The sequence below is a fragment of the Heptranchias perlo genome, chromosome 2, assembly GCF_035084215.1.
Source record: "Heptranchias perlo isolate sHepPer1 chromosome 2, sHepPer1.hap1, whole genome shotgun sequence".
In the NCBI taxonomy this organism is placed as follows: Eukaryota; Metazoa; Chordata; class Chondrichthyes; order Hexanchiformes; family Hexanchidae; genus Heptranchias; species Heptranchias perlo.
Window position 1 is genome coordinate 99688635 of NC_090326.1, and position 16713 is coordinate 99705347.

The 16713-nt window shown below is 42.4% G+C and overlaps 1 long non-coding RNA gene across 3 annotated transcripts in view; it reads left to right on the forward strand.

The window, feature by feature from the left end:
- Window positions 1-16713, forward strand: part of LOC137341663 (uncharacterized) — a 100921-nt gene that overhangs the window by 28462 nt on the left and 55746 nt on the right. The window lies entirely within an intron of this gene.

Below are 16713 nucleotides of genomic sequence, written 5' to 3' on the forward strand. Positions count from 1 at the left end.
GTGGGGTGAAGCAGATTAAAGTGAGCATGTCAGCAGAATGCTCCAAGCCCGACATTGTGTGCCAGGGCTGCTTGATATTCCTTGCCAGCTGTTTCTTGATATTACTCACACTTGTTTAAAACCCAGCCTTGCTTCTATTCATTGGTCTCAACAATGTTGTTGTTTAGGAACCGGAGTATTGAAGGTAGACAGTGTAAATAACTCATGACGTATCTCACCACAGCTCTCTGCATGTGTATCGCTATAATGTTATAGTTAGGGTATGTTTATCTGAAGGTAATGCAAACATCAGCTGCTGTAAAACATTCTCATTGACATGCACTAATAATTATTATGTGACCTATGAGTCTTGAGTTTGGTGCCGTATATTTGAACTCTCTGTTATCTCCCATGGTTTCTCTTGTAAATGTACATTAATAAGAGTTGGCCCTTCCAAAAGGCAAACTGCAGCTGTGGAGATTCTATTTAATGCTTCTGCGAAGGCACTGGGACTAAAGACTACAAGGGCATTGCTGGAGCAGTTCTGCTCTGTGCTGTCACTGGGCTAATTTAAGCTGCCTTTGCTGCACTGTCCAGCCCAGAATGGAAGCTGTTGAATGTGAAGTGTAGCTGGCAACATCTAAGTTATATTGTGGACTATAAATCACACAGCCCACCATGAGAGAGCTCCACACATGCATGCTTACACGCACACAGCTCCGTTTCCTTGGTGGCTATGGTTTTATGTTGGGAGAACGCAGGCAAGAGTGACTGCTTTCTTCCAAAAGACTCTGATGTTACCTCTGTAAAATGAGGGTCCTTTGGGCTAGGAACTGCTGAGCATTTTTTAAACTGTACTGGAGTCATACTGCACAAATGTCACATCCAAGTCGTGTGAGGTTGTCCTTGGGGATGGTGGGTTTAGTGCATTCCTGAGTCAAATCAGTACCTGGCATCCCATTTGTACAATCACTTTTGTGAGAATGTGCAGTCAAAACCATTTCACATCGACACAAAGATGACTGTACAACTGCAGCCTTCCAGGACTGGTACCCATATGTTACAAGAAACAACACACTCCAAATGCGTCTTGTTTGATACTTTCAATTCGTCACCTCAAAGGACTCCCACTACTGTCACAGCTAGTACTTCACCCTAGTGTTATGTAGCTCAAAATTATTTCTCCATACCCAGCCCTTCATTTGAAGGTCTAAATCTATAATTGTAGTGCGGAGTGTTTCTCACAATTCAAGTGGACATAGTATGAAAACCTCACTCCCACAAATAAACTACACTGAACTCACTGACAGGTCTTAATATAATCTGTAGGTCTGTGTTACTTTAGGCATCAGAGGTGAATTAATTTTATAACAGGTGTTACTCATCTGCAAAATGTTGATAATATTTTAGCTAATATATCTAATATTTTCAATTTATAAAGAAAAATATTGACAAAACAGGTCATATTTTATTTTGTAATTTGCGATTTCTAAGCACCTGTTGACACACAAAATGAAAAAAAACTGTACAAAAGAAAGCGTGCAGGTACTGTATGATACCCAGGAATTACAAGAGTTACAGCGAATTTAAGCAATGCTGTCAAAGTGCAGTAGTTCTGGATTTCACAGATCAAAAAGACCATTGCAGTTTCCTGCTGTACACTTGCATAAAAATGTGCTGACCTTGAAACACTCCATGCATCTCACAGTGCAAAGAAATTAGGTGGGGGGGGGGGGAGGAGAAGGAGACAGATGTGTTCCTTGAAATGAAATATGCAACTTCCTGCTAAAAATCAAATTCAGTTATATTTTCACTTTTCAGTGGGGTTGTGGAAGGGGTGCTGTTTTTGGGAGTATCCTCTAGCAGTCAGTGTTTAGAAATAACGTACTATTTCGAAGTAATGTATAGTAAATGAAAGGAGCAGTAGTTGGGCTGTATGGAGGTCCTTTGTGGTCTAAGACAACGTTGATGCCACTATAGTAATTCTGAGACTGTGCCAAGTCTTTCTCAAATCTGAAAGCAGACAATGGGAGAGAAATTGGCCCGCCTCACACCCGCTAGCTGGGCGCTAAATGAGTGTTCGGGGGATGAATTTTGAGTGGCGGTATTCTGCATCCGACTCCCCTCTCCCCCCCCCCGATGTACTCGGCTGCCAAATTGGAAACCGGCGACTTCTGAGTATCCAGGTCACCTGCCTAAAACAGGCAGTAGCCCCTTTGAGTATGCTAATCAGAGACCCAATGCCTGTTTAAGCACCATGCTCCCAAATTTGGCAGAAACTGGGCATGCTCAGTTTTTCCAGGTCTACTGCGGCCTAACCAGCAGTTCCTAGAGGCGAGCCTGCTGCCGAACAGGTACATTTTCTTTTAGACTTACTTTAATGTGGAGCCAGCAAGAGCAGGAGCGGTCCTCCTGGCTCCACAACAGTATCGGGGGCTGTTGTCGGCCCAGGCTCGTCCCCCTTCTGTTTGCCTCCTCCCGTCCCCGGACCTACCTACCTACCTGCCTGCCGGCTGGCTTGTCGGTCGAGCTGGTCGATGTTGCGAAGGCCCCGACCAGCAAGCTACATCTGGACTCCTGATTGGTGTCCGTAGCTCGCTGGTTTAATGAAAACGAGGCTCGAGGCCCGATTTGGAGTGAGCCTCGAGCCGATGTGTTTCGGTGCCGCCCACTTTACATCAAAAACCAGCGCAGAACCAATTTCTCAGTCAATAACTTTCCATATTCAGAGTCCCATGTTGTGAGATACCACTAATTGTAATCCACTATATTCAGGCATCAAGTCACACAGTGCGGAATACCACTGATTATAGCCCTCCATATCCAGACATTTAATCCCCCAATGCAGCAAAATAATTTGCCTTGCCAAGCATCTTGATTGGCCTCCATTTCCACAGTAAGCTCTTTGTGGCTTCCCTGATTTATGCTCCAGTATTCCCCGATCACCTGTGTCGTACTCTCCTGATTTCCTGATTGAAGGTTCCCAGGAAGATGATCATGATGTCTACATCAGACACTTCATGATCCTGCATGATCTTTCATTAGATGGTTTAGATTCCCTGGATTGATACCATGGGCTACAATACAAAGATCATTCCCACAAATGACAATGATCTGTATACAGTTTCTGTTGGGATTACCTCAGTGCTATTGTTATGTCGCTGGGGCACTCTTTTGTAAAGAGTGACTGTTTAAAGAGAGAAAAATTGCAAAAGCTGGAAATTTGCAATAAAATCAGAAAATGCTGCACAAGGAGCGATGGAATGAGGAACACATTTTTTCCACAAGTGGCATTCTTTGACATCTACCTACATAGTTTCAAGAAAGTCTTACAGTTGTTATGTTCCTTGCCAAGCAATTGACTCGAAGTAGTTGATTTGTGAGTAGAGCACAATTTGGTCAATCACACATGAGAACATGAATCTCAGTGAAAGATCAGTGAGTAACCTCCAACCTATAGTGTCTCTTTCCTTATTTGGAAACAGTAAACAATGCTGCCCATAAGGCTGGTAACACAGCACCTTTAATAGCGGTAAAGAAACTGGGTGACAAAGTCAAAAACAAAGTATTATTTGCTTTTTTATAGCAACTTATCACACCATCAGGATGTCCCATAACACTTTACAGAAAATGAATTATTTTTGAAATGCAGTCACTACAGCGTAGGAAAAAGTAACAGCCAATTTGCACCCAGTAAACTGCAAATGAGGTGAATAACCTCTTTTTTTGGTGGTGTTGGTTGAGAGAAATGTTGCCAGGACAAGGGTAACTCCCTTTTGTTCTTTCAATAGTGTCATGGCATCTTTTATTTCCACTTGAGCAGGCAGACGAGGGCCTTGGTTTACCATCTCATCTGAAAGAATGCAGCACTCCCTCACTGATGTACCAGCCTACTGTACTCAAGTCCTGAAGTAACTTATAATAAGTTTTATAATAAGGATAATTTTGAATGGCTCAGTTTGTGAGCTCTTCATGATGGTATCTTGGGGTACAGACTTCTCTTGTGTTCAGTCTCATTTTAACCTACTTGCGGCGGAAACCGGGCGGGCAGGAAGTTAAAATGGCCCATAGGACTTACCTGCACCGCTTCTGCTGCCTTCCCACAGGTTCCGATTTTAAGCTATTCTTCTGAGCAGGTGAGAGGCACACCCGCTGGAAGCCAATGGGGTTCTTTATTAAATAAGTAGTTCGGGCTCTGAGGAGATCATTGGGGTCCAACTGCCAATTTATCCGGACACATGCGTGTGGTTTGCCTGCCAGGCCAATCTGGTGGAAAAAGGAGCCAGGGTCAGAAGGGGCCCAAAGAAGTTAGTGGTTCTATTTTTTTTTAGTTTCGCTGTGGGGCCAGGAGGAGCCAGAGTTTCAAGCAACATAGTTTTTGGTGTTTTCTATCCCCCCGCCCCCCCACTTTTGAGGTCTCCTTGCATCACTTTCTGCCTGAGGGGGGCTGGGTGATGATTTGCTCTGAGGCCGCTACCGATGTTACTCTCCGTCCAAATAATAGGAGGTGAGAGAGAAGCTCCATCCAAACGGACTAATGTCTGACATCCACTCTCTGCTCTCTCCCAATAGCACAGCGAGATCAGGAGGGATTGCCAACGTCCTTCTTTCCTCCGACTCATAAAATAAAGCGCCAAGTGTTGGACTTATTGACTGCGACAAGGCAACAGTCCCTTGGATAAAGGTGCACCTTGAGCAAACTGAAGGAAATGAGATACAGTGAAGTCACTGCACTTCAAGCGCCTCATTCAGTTTTAATGAGACAGCATGTAGCTCCTAAAAGAAGAGCATGAGTGGATTAACAGCATATGTGGGAAGAAAGGCTTTTGTACAGCAAATGACATGAGCTGAATCCTTCACAGCATCACAGATCTGCAAACGGCTGTGAAACAATGAGTCAGCGAGTAACACACAATAAAGCCCTCGGAGTTCAGATGTCACACTTACTCCTCATGACATCAGCATATAGTTCCGTTGTAATTTCAGACTCTGTTACGATGATCCTGCCCTGCAGAAATCCCCACCTGAAGTCTAATAAACGCATTGCTCGATGTTTGCAGTCTGTTGATTTTCAAACAATGGAATTACTATGGTGACTGTGAAACACACAGAGCAGTTTTGTTCCTGTTGTAATACTTACAAGTTTGTACTGTTTGTAAGATGAATACTATTTACTTCTCCAATAGGACGCATAACACTTTCTGAAATTTCATGCACTGTGAGACTATGAGACCATGCATTTGCATTTAGCACAACACAAGGTTTTGTTGGGAGAAAACTGCTAGGTTTTACAAAACAGACCATTAAGACTTCCCACATGGAATATTTTATTCTTGTTGATTTGATTACACTGAAACCTCACTTTGTTACCATGTCACTGTGATGTGTAGCCCTTGACTACAGAAACAATAATATCCAGATGCATCAAAACTGTGACATTAATTGTAATTTGATAGGTATTAATTACAGCCACTAAAGACAATTTAGAGCCACACTCATGTTAGCAATTGTAAAGACCTGGCAGGACTGAGTTGGCCCTGAATGCATTCTTTTACATTTTGTGTCCCATCATTTCCAAATATTCTTGATCTACAAGCAATTCATAAGCACAGCTTGCTAAGTTAGTACAAGCCGAGTGGAAGGTGGCTGAATCTGAAACAGTGTCAGCGTTAAGAATCTAAAACCTTCAAGAAAAAAACCCAGTAAATTAATTGTGTCAAATGTATGTCAATTGTTGAAAAATTACACAGCAAGTTTTTTGAAATTGAACAGTTCTGATATATCCTGCTTATGCAAAAGACATAAAAACACAGGCGACTTTTCTGGAGTTGGCATAAAGTTTTTGCAATGCTAATATCCCTGCATAAAAGCATTTAATCAGATGTAATTAAAAATAAAATGTTGTCATTATTTTGTATATTTTCATTCCTTCCGCTCTTTTAGGAGTGAGCAAATAACCTGAAGCCTTGTCATTGCTACGTTGTAACTAGCTGCTAGCAGGTGTATAGCAGCAGGCTTGGCTGACACTCCCTCTAACTTTTCCTCCTTCTCTGTGGCTTTTACTCAGCACCTCCTCCCAACTGTGAGACCGAGAAGCAGTGTCCTAATCCATGACACAGTACTTTAGAGCATTGTGGAACTGTTTAACATGTTCAACATTTCATTTTCTGTTTTTATTTTTTTATCTCTAGCATTGCTCTAAACAGAACCATGTGCATCATGGTAACCTTTATAGGACAATGGCCTAAGCGCATACATTCACTTAGATAGCATTTTTCATATAACAAAGCGTTTCAAGACTTTATTGGTGAGCGGTGAACACTAAGTAGGGTGTAGGGAAGAATTTAAGGGAGGTGTCCAAAGGCACAATCAAAGAGGTAGGCTTTGAAATCTTTTGTAATTGTATAGTCATGACAATTATAAAATATTTGTCTTTGGTATGTAGCCAACACTGGCAAAGTAGTATTTATTGCCGACCCCTTGTTGCCCCTAGGGCATTAAGAGTCAAACCACATAGTGTGGGACTGAAGTCACACGTAGGCCAGACCAGGTAACATGACACAGGGCCCTCCCTGAAGCATATTAGTAAACCAATTGGGTTTTTATGATAATCCAGCAGCTCTCATGGTCATTTTTTCCCTGGTACTAACCCAAAAATTGCAAGATGTATTGAATTTAATTTCACAACATTATATAGCTAGATTTGAACTCTCAACTGCTGGGTTTCTAGTCCAGTACCATAACCACTGGGCTAATATACACCTTTGAGGAGCTTAGGGAGGATGGGGAGATTGCAGCTGGAACACAATTTGAGAGGCAGGGCGAGACATTGAATGGAACATGAAATCTGAAGGAAAGGAGGGATTGACAATAATATAAGCATTGGGCTGAGGAGGGCTAACTGAGTGGTGAAAAGCTGGGAGGGGACTGAGAATGAAGGTGATAAAATTGGTGAGTGCTCAGGGATGAACTACAGAGTGTTGCAGGGTGGGACTGGAGTGAAGGGGGCTGGGAGGCGTGCGAGTAGAAACCAGACAGGCAATGTGGTGGTTAGACCAGGAGAGGCAGAAACTCAACATGGAGACAAAGATTGACATGTTGGATATGAGGATGGAAGAAACCAAGGAGGATGGAGGAGACGGTTTGTGGTAGAGATGCGGAGTTTGGGTTTGTCCTTGCCCCCAATAATGATCCTAAAGTAGTGGGAGATTATGGATGCAGAGAGGGAGAGGCGATGCTAATTGATGTGATCAAGCCAGATCTGGTGGTGGATAATTAAATGAGTGATGTGTGCCCAAGTCTGCTGGTTTCAGATTTGAGGTTGCGAAGATAACTTTATTATCACAAGGTGCGAATAAGGGCATTGAGCAGGACATTGCTGATATCAGAGCAGGTGAACTAGAGGAAAAAGAACTAGAGAGGAAGGTAAAGGTGGGCGGAAGGGTTGTAGTCGGGGAAGACAACATTGATGGTGGTGCATGAGCAAGTGGAAGAGTGGGTGGGAGAGTTTACATGCAGGGTGAAGACCCCAAGGTTATCTCTATCTATCTCGACAACATTACTTGCTTCTGCCCCTACCTCATCTCCCTGAATCCCTCATCTATGCCTTCATCATCACCAGGCTTGATTGCTGCAATGCTTCTCCTCACTGGCCTCCCAAGTTCCATCTTACCTAACCTACAACTTGGCCAAAAACTCCACTGCCTTCATTCTACTCTGTACTGAGTCCCAGTCCCCTATTACTCTTGTCCTCCACTGGCTCCCTGCAGTGGCAGCTGGTGACCTTTTTGACAGGTGAGGCACATGCTATACATGGCCACATAAATTAATATGACAAAATCAGATTGCCAGTCCCCGATTGTTCAACGTTTAGTTTGAAAGAATAACTATGTCTCCCGTCTTTTTTTATGACTTGCAGTGCTGGTGTTATCCTGCCTTGTTTTACAATTGTACCCTTTTCCTCTTGAGATCTAAGAGAAAAATCCTTTTGTTTAAGATTGCACACGCTTTCACTGTCAGTCTCAACCAGTGCCATTTTCTAAGCAACATCCCAACTTTAATCCCACAAATTGTCATTTCCTCAGGAACAGTTGAACACTTCCTCCTTAGGCAATCTTTAAGTTTGACTAACCAAGCAATCTTGTTACCATGGCAACGGCCCCTTCTCGCATGCGTAATGCCTTTAGTTTGAACGCACTGCAGGTTTCCTTATGTAGAAATATTAACTCGTGATTTAAACTTTAGTAGCAGTTAATTAATATTCTATTACTCTCATAGTTCATTATTAATAAAACTTAACTAAGAAAAAAATACAGTTGGTATAAGTGTTTAGATTAGCGATGTCTATGACAATCCTAGGTGAGGAAGTCCCTCACATGCCTCACCAGACGAGCCGCCACTGGCTCACTGTTCCCCCAACACATCAAATTCCCAATTCTTGCATTTGTTTACAAATTCCTCCACGGCCTCTCTCATCCCCACCTCTGCATCATCCTCCAGCCCTGTGTGCCAGCAAACAAGTCTGACCTCCTTTGCATCCCTCCCTCCCACCGCTTCACCTACTGTGGAAGAGCCTTCAGCCCTCTCGACCCCACAGTTTGAAGCACTCTCCCTAAACCTCTCTGCCTTGCTACCCCTCACCTCTTCTTTAAAAGCCCCCTCAAAGCTTACCTCTTTGACCATGTCTTTAGTCACTTCCCCTACCTCTTCTCCCATCTCTCGCAGCATCTGTCTTCACTTTTGTGAAGCGCTTAGGGGTGTTTCACTATGTTGAAGGTACTGTGTAAAAACAAGTTATTGTTTTGTTGACAGGAAGGTGCAGAAGTCAGAGGCAAGGAAGCAGGGTGAGTTTAGGTGCAGACTAGCCCAGTGAACATAATTCACCAGTGACTGCATCACTCGTTAGTGAGGAAGACTTACTCACTGCTCCCTGTTGTGTATTCTGTAACACCCCACACACAGAATCTTTTGGTTCATTCTGCAGTGCTGTCTGCAAGGGTTAATGGCTGCAGGCCGGGTTCCAGGTAACCACACTGCTTGAAGGCAGATGTTTCTAAGTTCTTACTGCACAGTTTCAGAACAGCATTATGGCACAACTTGCACTCAACACTTCAATGTTTTGTAGGTTTCAGTCCCAGAAAAGACTATCATTCCACCCTGATTTTGCACATGTGACGAGCTGAATCAGCTGGTCAGAATGGCAGAGCTGCCTATCTGGGGAAATCTAGTAGTGACACTTGTCCGACGAAGAGGACATTAAAGTATCAATTTTCATGCACAATTCAGTTTCCACACCACAAACCTTTGTTAAAAGATCACTCACACACACACACTTTCCTCAAAGAAGCACTAGGGTTGATTTTACGAATATGCACTCTCAGCTGGGAACCTTGCCTTGTTGGAAAGGCTTGTTAGTAATCATGTGCGCACAGACCACAGTTTTCTGTGCATTTGTAAAATCAGCCCCACCTTTTACACAATTAGTTTATTAGCTTTGTTCAATTTTTATTGATAACAGAGTGGATATGACCTACTTCTTGTGGAAAAATTATTCATCGTCTGTTGTAGTGATGGTGGTGTTGCATTTTTACTGAGAAACCTAATTGAAGGACCAAGGCCCTCAGTAAAGGCCACAACCAAGATTCAAAAGACTAGCACAGAAGACGAGATAAATCAAGAAGTGGTAGTTAGGTAATGTGAAACTTGAGTTTTAAGACAGTAAATGCCCCAAAAAAGGGGAGCTTGAGAGAGGTGAGGAATTCTACAATTTAGAGTTCATGGGAAAGAATGAAGGAGGCATCGCAATGAATAAGGGAGAGGATTCAAGGATGAGGAAGAACATGTAGAATGGTGCATTTATAATTTAGGACGAACAAGAGAGGAAGGTTCAGAGGAGAGACAGCTATTGTAATATCTTTAGTGTTAAATAGGCTGAAAACACTGCGGCTCTGAAAGTCCATGGGGGTTCCATTTGTCTCCTGCCATAACTCCTGCCAGAGACTGGCAGAATCCCCAGGGAAGTGGAGTAAATGGCTGAAAACAGCCGGAGTTATGGTGGGAGAAGGTAGAACCCTTGTGGAATTTCAGAGTCTGTATATGTAACAGAATGTTGGAAATGTTACCGTGTTCAGCACAACAATCTCAAAAGACTGTTACTGTCTGAGAACTGGGCAGCTGTTGTTACCAAGGAGGTTTGCCCTATCCAACAAACTTCTCACTGCAGCTTCCTGCTACAACCAGAGATTCAGAAAAAATATGATTAGGGAAGGGAAAAAAACCAGGAACCAGAAATTGCCCAGTTCCCTTCCATCCTTGTTAGCTGATCATCTATAGCACAAAGTAGTACTAAAAGAACCAACTGACTGTTCTGAATTATCTCTTACTGACTTTGTTTCTAAGAACATCATGCTATACATAGCAACAATCGGATCTGAAAAATACAATACTTTAGAGATCGTTGATCAGTGGTACCTCAGACGTCATCAGTCACCTTATTAACTTACAGGCCCAAAAAAAATCTAAATTTGTGGCATTTAAACAAGGACTGCAAAGAACTTTCTTAGAAAATGGGAACAATTTTGCATCACAAGTACTTTTGTGGGTTGTCTTGATCTGGTAATGCCTAGGGGAAATGGTACATTGACATTTACCAGTTCATAGAATTATAGATTCATACAACACAGAAGGAGGCCATTCGGCTCATCATGTCTGTGCTGGTTCTTTGAAAAAGCTATCCAATTAGTCCCACTCCCCCGCTCTTTCCCCATAGCCCTGCAGATTTCTTCTTTTCAAGTATTTATCCAATTCCCTATTGAAAGTTAGTATTGAATCTGCTTCCACCACCTTTTTAGGTAGTGCATTCCAGATCATCACAACTCGCTGCATAAATCTTTTCCCCCTCATTTCTGCCCCTGGATTTTTTGCCAATTAACTTAAATCTGTGTCCTCTAGTTACCGACCCTCCTGCCAGTGGAAACAGTTTCTCCCCATCTACTCTATCAAAAACCCCTCATGATTTTGAACACCTCTGTCAAATCTCCCCTTAACCTTCTCTGTTCTAAGGAGAACAACTCCAGCTTCTCCAGTCTCTCCACATAACTGAAGTCCCTCATCCCTGGTACCATTCTGGTAAATCTGCTCTGCACCCTCTCCAAGGGACTGACATCCTTCCTGAAGTGGGGTGCTCGGAATTGGACACAATACTCCAGCTGAGGCCTAACCAGTGTTTTATGAAGGTTTACCATAACTTCCTTGTTTTTGTACTCTATGCCTCTATTTATAAAGCTACGGATCCCATATGCTTCTTTAACAGCCTTATCAACTTGTCCTGCCACCTTCAAAGATTTGTGTACGTGAACTCCTGGGTCTCTTTGTTCCTGCACCCCCTTTAAAATTGTACCATTTAATTTATATTAGCTCTCCTCATTTTTCCTTCCAAAATGCGTCACTTCACACTTTTCAGCATTAAATTTCATCTGCCATGTGTCTGCCCATTTCACCAGTCTGTCTATCTCCTCCTGCAGTCCGCTACTACCCTCCACATTATTTACTACCTTTCCAAGCCTTGTGTCATCTGCAAACTTTGCAATTATGCCCCCCTATACCCAAGTTGAATCATGCTTCTCATCAAGTAGTACAATATTCGGCCTAGAAACTACTATGTTTAAATCTGTGTTTAAACACAGTTTAATAACTGTGTTTACCAAGTTTACCAAGGCTCCCAAGGGTGGGGGTTGAGGATGGGCAGCCAATTGGCAATGGTAAACAAATACCTACCTACTGTGGAACACTGTCATTAGAAGCCACAAAAATATATTCAGCACGTTATTAAAGATGTTTCTTCTAGTAATATGGACATGATAAACAGTACTTCTCACGACAGAGAATGATGAGGAAATACTATATTTTTATATGCAAATAAAACTTGATGAACATGAAAACACCCTTTTACTTCCAATGTGCATGCACAGGGGAAGCTAGAACTGGTTTCACATTTGTGTCTGGGGGCTGTATGGATCTCTTGCAAACAATCTGCTAACCAGAGCAAAGAGTTTCATAAGTAAAGTTTTCTGAGACTAGCAAACACAGCCTTTTAGGACAACCCAGGCTGCTCATCACAAAAGGATGGGTTTAAAAACATTGGATCGATAAATATATTTAGTAATTAAATAAATGGTGTCAATTTGTGTTTTATTTTGTGTAATGGCACTTGAAGACTGTGCTGACTTCTGGCTGATTTAAATATCAGAGGAAGAGCAAGAAGAGGTAACATTGGCACATCTGTGCACTAATGAGGAAATATTGGGGGTCATTTTCAATTTCGGCCCATAGCAGTAACCCGATGGAGCGGATTGTCGAACCACAATGGAATCCACTTGATTTTCATCGAATCATATGGGATCTATAAAGGGCTGATAATCTGTTACCACCCAGGCAGTGAAGTTGAAAATGACCCTCATTGAATTTTAAAATAAATTCTTGATTCTTGGAATTATAGATTCATAAACTTTTACTGCACACAAGTTCTGTGTCAGTTCCTTGAAAGAGCTATCCATTTTAGTCCCATAGCCTCACCCTTTTGTCATTAACTATTTTAAAATGTTCTTTTTGAAATATTATTCTGTTTCCCTTTTAAAAGCTATAATGGATTCTGTATCTGCCATTTTTCTGGGGATGTATTCCATGTCCAATTAACCCTCTGCATAAAAAAAAATTCTAGCCTCTCCCTTCATTCTTTTGGTGACGATCATAAATTTCTGCCCTCTACTTATTGACTCACCAACCAGGGGTAAAAGCTTTTCTCCTATTCACGTCATCAAAACCTCATATAATTTTGAGGACCTCCACCAGATGTCCTTTTAATTTTCTTTGTTCGAATGAAAAGAACCCCAGTTTCTCTAGTCTCTCCTCATAAATAAAGCCTCTCAAGCCTGGTATCATCTTAGTGAATCTGTTCTGCACCCTCTCCCATGGCCTTGACATCCTTCTGAAAGTAAGGCACCTGGTTACAAATTTTGGGTCTGCCATCGATATTTTCATGGGTATAGCAATGCTGTTCATTCCTGTAAGTAATCTCCGCATCCTACGTCCAGGAGTGTGCCCAATATCTAATCAGATAATAGTGTAACCCAGGGCATAACAATAGCACCCCCTTGTGATCTGAACTGGATATTGTGGGGGGGAAATTAGTCATCACCAGTAGTGTGAAAGGGGCTGATTGTAAATCGGCTGTGTGCTTCACACCTTGCCCAATTTTCTTTTCCATTGAAGCCAATGGAGTAGTTTTGCACTACTGGTGAAGACAAATTTAACGCCCTGTCTTTTTCACACATGCCCTCACATACACTTCTCCAATCTTTCAGCAGGAGACTGAAAACACTTTAGTGAGACAAAGCCAGCTACAAATTGTTAAGCTGCTTTATTTTACAGACAGCAAGTGAATGTACAGTCATAGTCAAAATTCAGTTACTTCACTTAACTTCAAACCCCTCTTTATGAATGAGAGAAAAAACAAAGCATGCCACACTATCTCTAATCTACCTTTTCCTGGTCAGCCTTCTCATTCTGACTCACCCAAAGCTTAAGATGAGCAAGTTTTACCCTTGCTAGACCTGGCTTCCTTCCCAGACTTTGCAAATGTCTCTTTGTCCTTTTTTTATCTTGTATTCCCATTCATGGATTTACCAGTAGGCCTATCAACCAAACGGGATACCTCTTTTCTACGGGTATATTTTCAACAAACGACATTCTACTGGGTACCTAAGAATACTGGAAATATAATCCATCTTGAGCGCTAGCAGAAAATGAGCGCTAGAGCTTCGGTGGCCATTTTTAAAGCCCCCCGATTTTCTTTTCCCGCCCCCACTGTCTCGAGTGGTGGCCTGAAAGAAGATAACAAATCACTTTTTGATCCTGATCTTCGTGGAAAATAGTAAGGATAGTTTAGCACAATGTATTATCCCCCTGTGAAATTCCTATGTGTGCTACCTTAACTAAGTTATTAACTAATTTATCTTGAATGAGTTAATTGCCGGTAAACTCAGTTTCTGGGGCACTTCCGGCGAAGGTGCGGCGACAGAATGGGAGCAGCTCCGAGGAAATTCCCAAATGACTTTTCAAAATATTTCACAAAGGAACATTACACAAGCGCATTAACCAGTCCACTACAAATAGCGCTCAGCAAATTCCAACCTTTCTTAGCTTACCAGAACTGATGAATATTCATTGTGTGAATCAGTTTAATCAGGCATTGTTCGGCCTGAAGTGAAGACACATCAGGTGATATTTGCATCATTTACCAATTAGAAAAGGGGCGCTAGAGGTGACTGATATTTCATGCTGCTTAACATCCTGACAGAACTAAATTAAAAATGGTTCAAGAGAGACCAGCGTCACAATAACTGGGAACTGTAGAGGTGGTTTTCCTGAAAACCTACACAAACAGCATAACAAAAAGGAAATTACAAAATGATGATAGAATCTCAACAAATTTAAAGGATTTCAAGTGAGTCCATGACACCTAACAACCAATTGAGAGAAAGTGAACCTAAAGTTGGAGACAACCATATGAAATCAGATTCCAGAAGAGCTTTCTTGATAACAGCAGGTCTTACCAGATGGCCGTAGATTTTCTTGTCTTTTTCTCAGGAGCTTTTCTGGTTAGGATAAGAAGCTTTCCCTGTTGAGTAGAGTACTTTTATTAAAGAAGATACAAAAGAGAAGGGGTGTCAGAAAATGCAAGAACCAAAAATACAGAGCATGGGAACGTGCAAATAACATAGGAACAGCAGTAGGCCATACAGCCCCTCAACCCTTACTGCCATTCAATTAAATCATGGCTGATCTGTACCTCAACTCCATTCACCTGCTTTTATTCTATATGGGGGTGAGACTAGTTTAATGATAAATAGAATGACTGGGGGAGTGGAAAGAGTCTGGCCCCGATATTTATGGGGGGGTGGGGAGGGAACGGGACCGCCTGTCAGTGGCCAGGAAATCTGGAAAGCCTGCTGTAGAAGGCCACAGCTGGGGACCGCTGGGGATGGTCGCCAGCAATCGAGAAGGTGAGGGGTTGGTTGGGCGGGGGTGGGCGCTCGGAGTGCGGTGGAGAGGAGGGAGGGAGGGAGAGATTGCCCGGGGTGGGGAGAGAGATTGCAGGGGAGGAGAGATCAGATTGCCCGGGGGGGTGGGGAGGAGAGATCAGATTTCGGGGGGGTGGGGAGAAATCGGGGGAGGGTTGCACGAGGGGCTGAGGGAAGCACTCCTGCTCCTTCTAGCCCACAAGCAGTGCTGGAAAAGCACTCACCTGCTGGATCTGGCAGCTGCCAAGTTTTCCGAGCCCCAGGAAGCCTCTGCTGAAGGTGTTAATTCCAAATCACTGGCAAAATCAGAGGCACGGAGTCTCATTTAAATATTATAAACACCGACCCGCCTCTCCAGAGTGGGATACTCGGCCGAGCCCTATCCCGTCGTGGCTAAACCGTATGTAGGTGTGCTCACGGCGGGTTTTTAACAATGTAATCCCACCCCCCACCGACACTGTATCCCCTCTGTCTCCCGAGCAGTAAATAAACACATGACTGCATTATTAAGCCTAAATCTCATAATCTCAAATTATCTAAATCTCACTTGTGCATACATCAGTTAAATTGCTTTTCCTGTCAAAAATTATCTCACAAAAAGTTCAAAAGTTCATGCTTTACAAAGAAAGAACTTGCATTTATATAGCACCTCTCACATCCTCAGGAAATCCCAACACATCTCGCAGCCAACAAATTACTTTTGAAGTGTATTCACCGTTGTTATATGTTGTTTTGATAGTTTAATCCAAAAAGAATCAAATTTATATTCAATTTTAAAGCCCCATTAATAGTATCCTGGCTTTTTGCTGCCAGTACTTTTCCATCCCTGGGCCACGAGGGGACAGGGCTTACAATCAGCAAATCCTGGCACACTCTGCAAATGGTCAGTTTTGCTGTCAATAAAAAAATACATTCTGGGAGTTGTAGATATAGATGCTTACTGGGAGATAATGGGGATGGATTTCCAACGGACTCTTCCGCTCACTCATGCCGTTTTTTCGAAATTTCTGCAGCTCTTCCACTGAAGTTACAGCAGAAGAATGGGTGAACCTCTGTGGTAATTCACCCTCAATGCTTGTTACCACGTTGAGTCTCTTCAGCAGATATTGATTGCTCCGGTAAGCCCCATGAACTAATGCCTCAGGCTTTTCTGAGAAGTACAGGCCTCTAATGGAAAACATTAAATACATTTTAAGCAAACAAAATATTGCTGTATGGGTAAGTTTAATAGTTCTCTTGTAAATGTTGTAATCTTTTCATGGCTTTATTATTTTACAAACTTTATTTTGAGTGCTGAGATTCTCAGCTAATGAGATTAAAGATAGCCACTGAAAGAATTTTTAAAGCACATTTGGAGCAATCATATTGGTTCCCCTTCCCGTTTTACTGATTACTCATTGTTGATTGGTTATTTTCAAATGTCCTCAGTAGTTTTTCATTGGGAAGTTAAGATGTTGCTTTGCTTGTGATTGATGCATTTCCTATGTGACCAGGTGTGATCAGATTAGTTGTTGTTTTATGAATGTAAGATATCAGCCGACCAGAGAATGATGCAAAATTTGCAAACAGGAAAGTGTGAGAGACAAAAGGTAATTGTGTGTGTGTGTCTGTGTGTCTGTGTGTAAAATATATTGGTTATGTTGGTAATGGACAA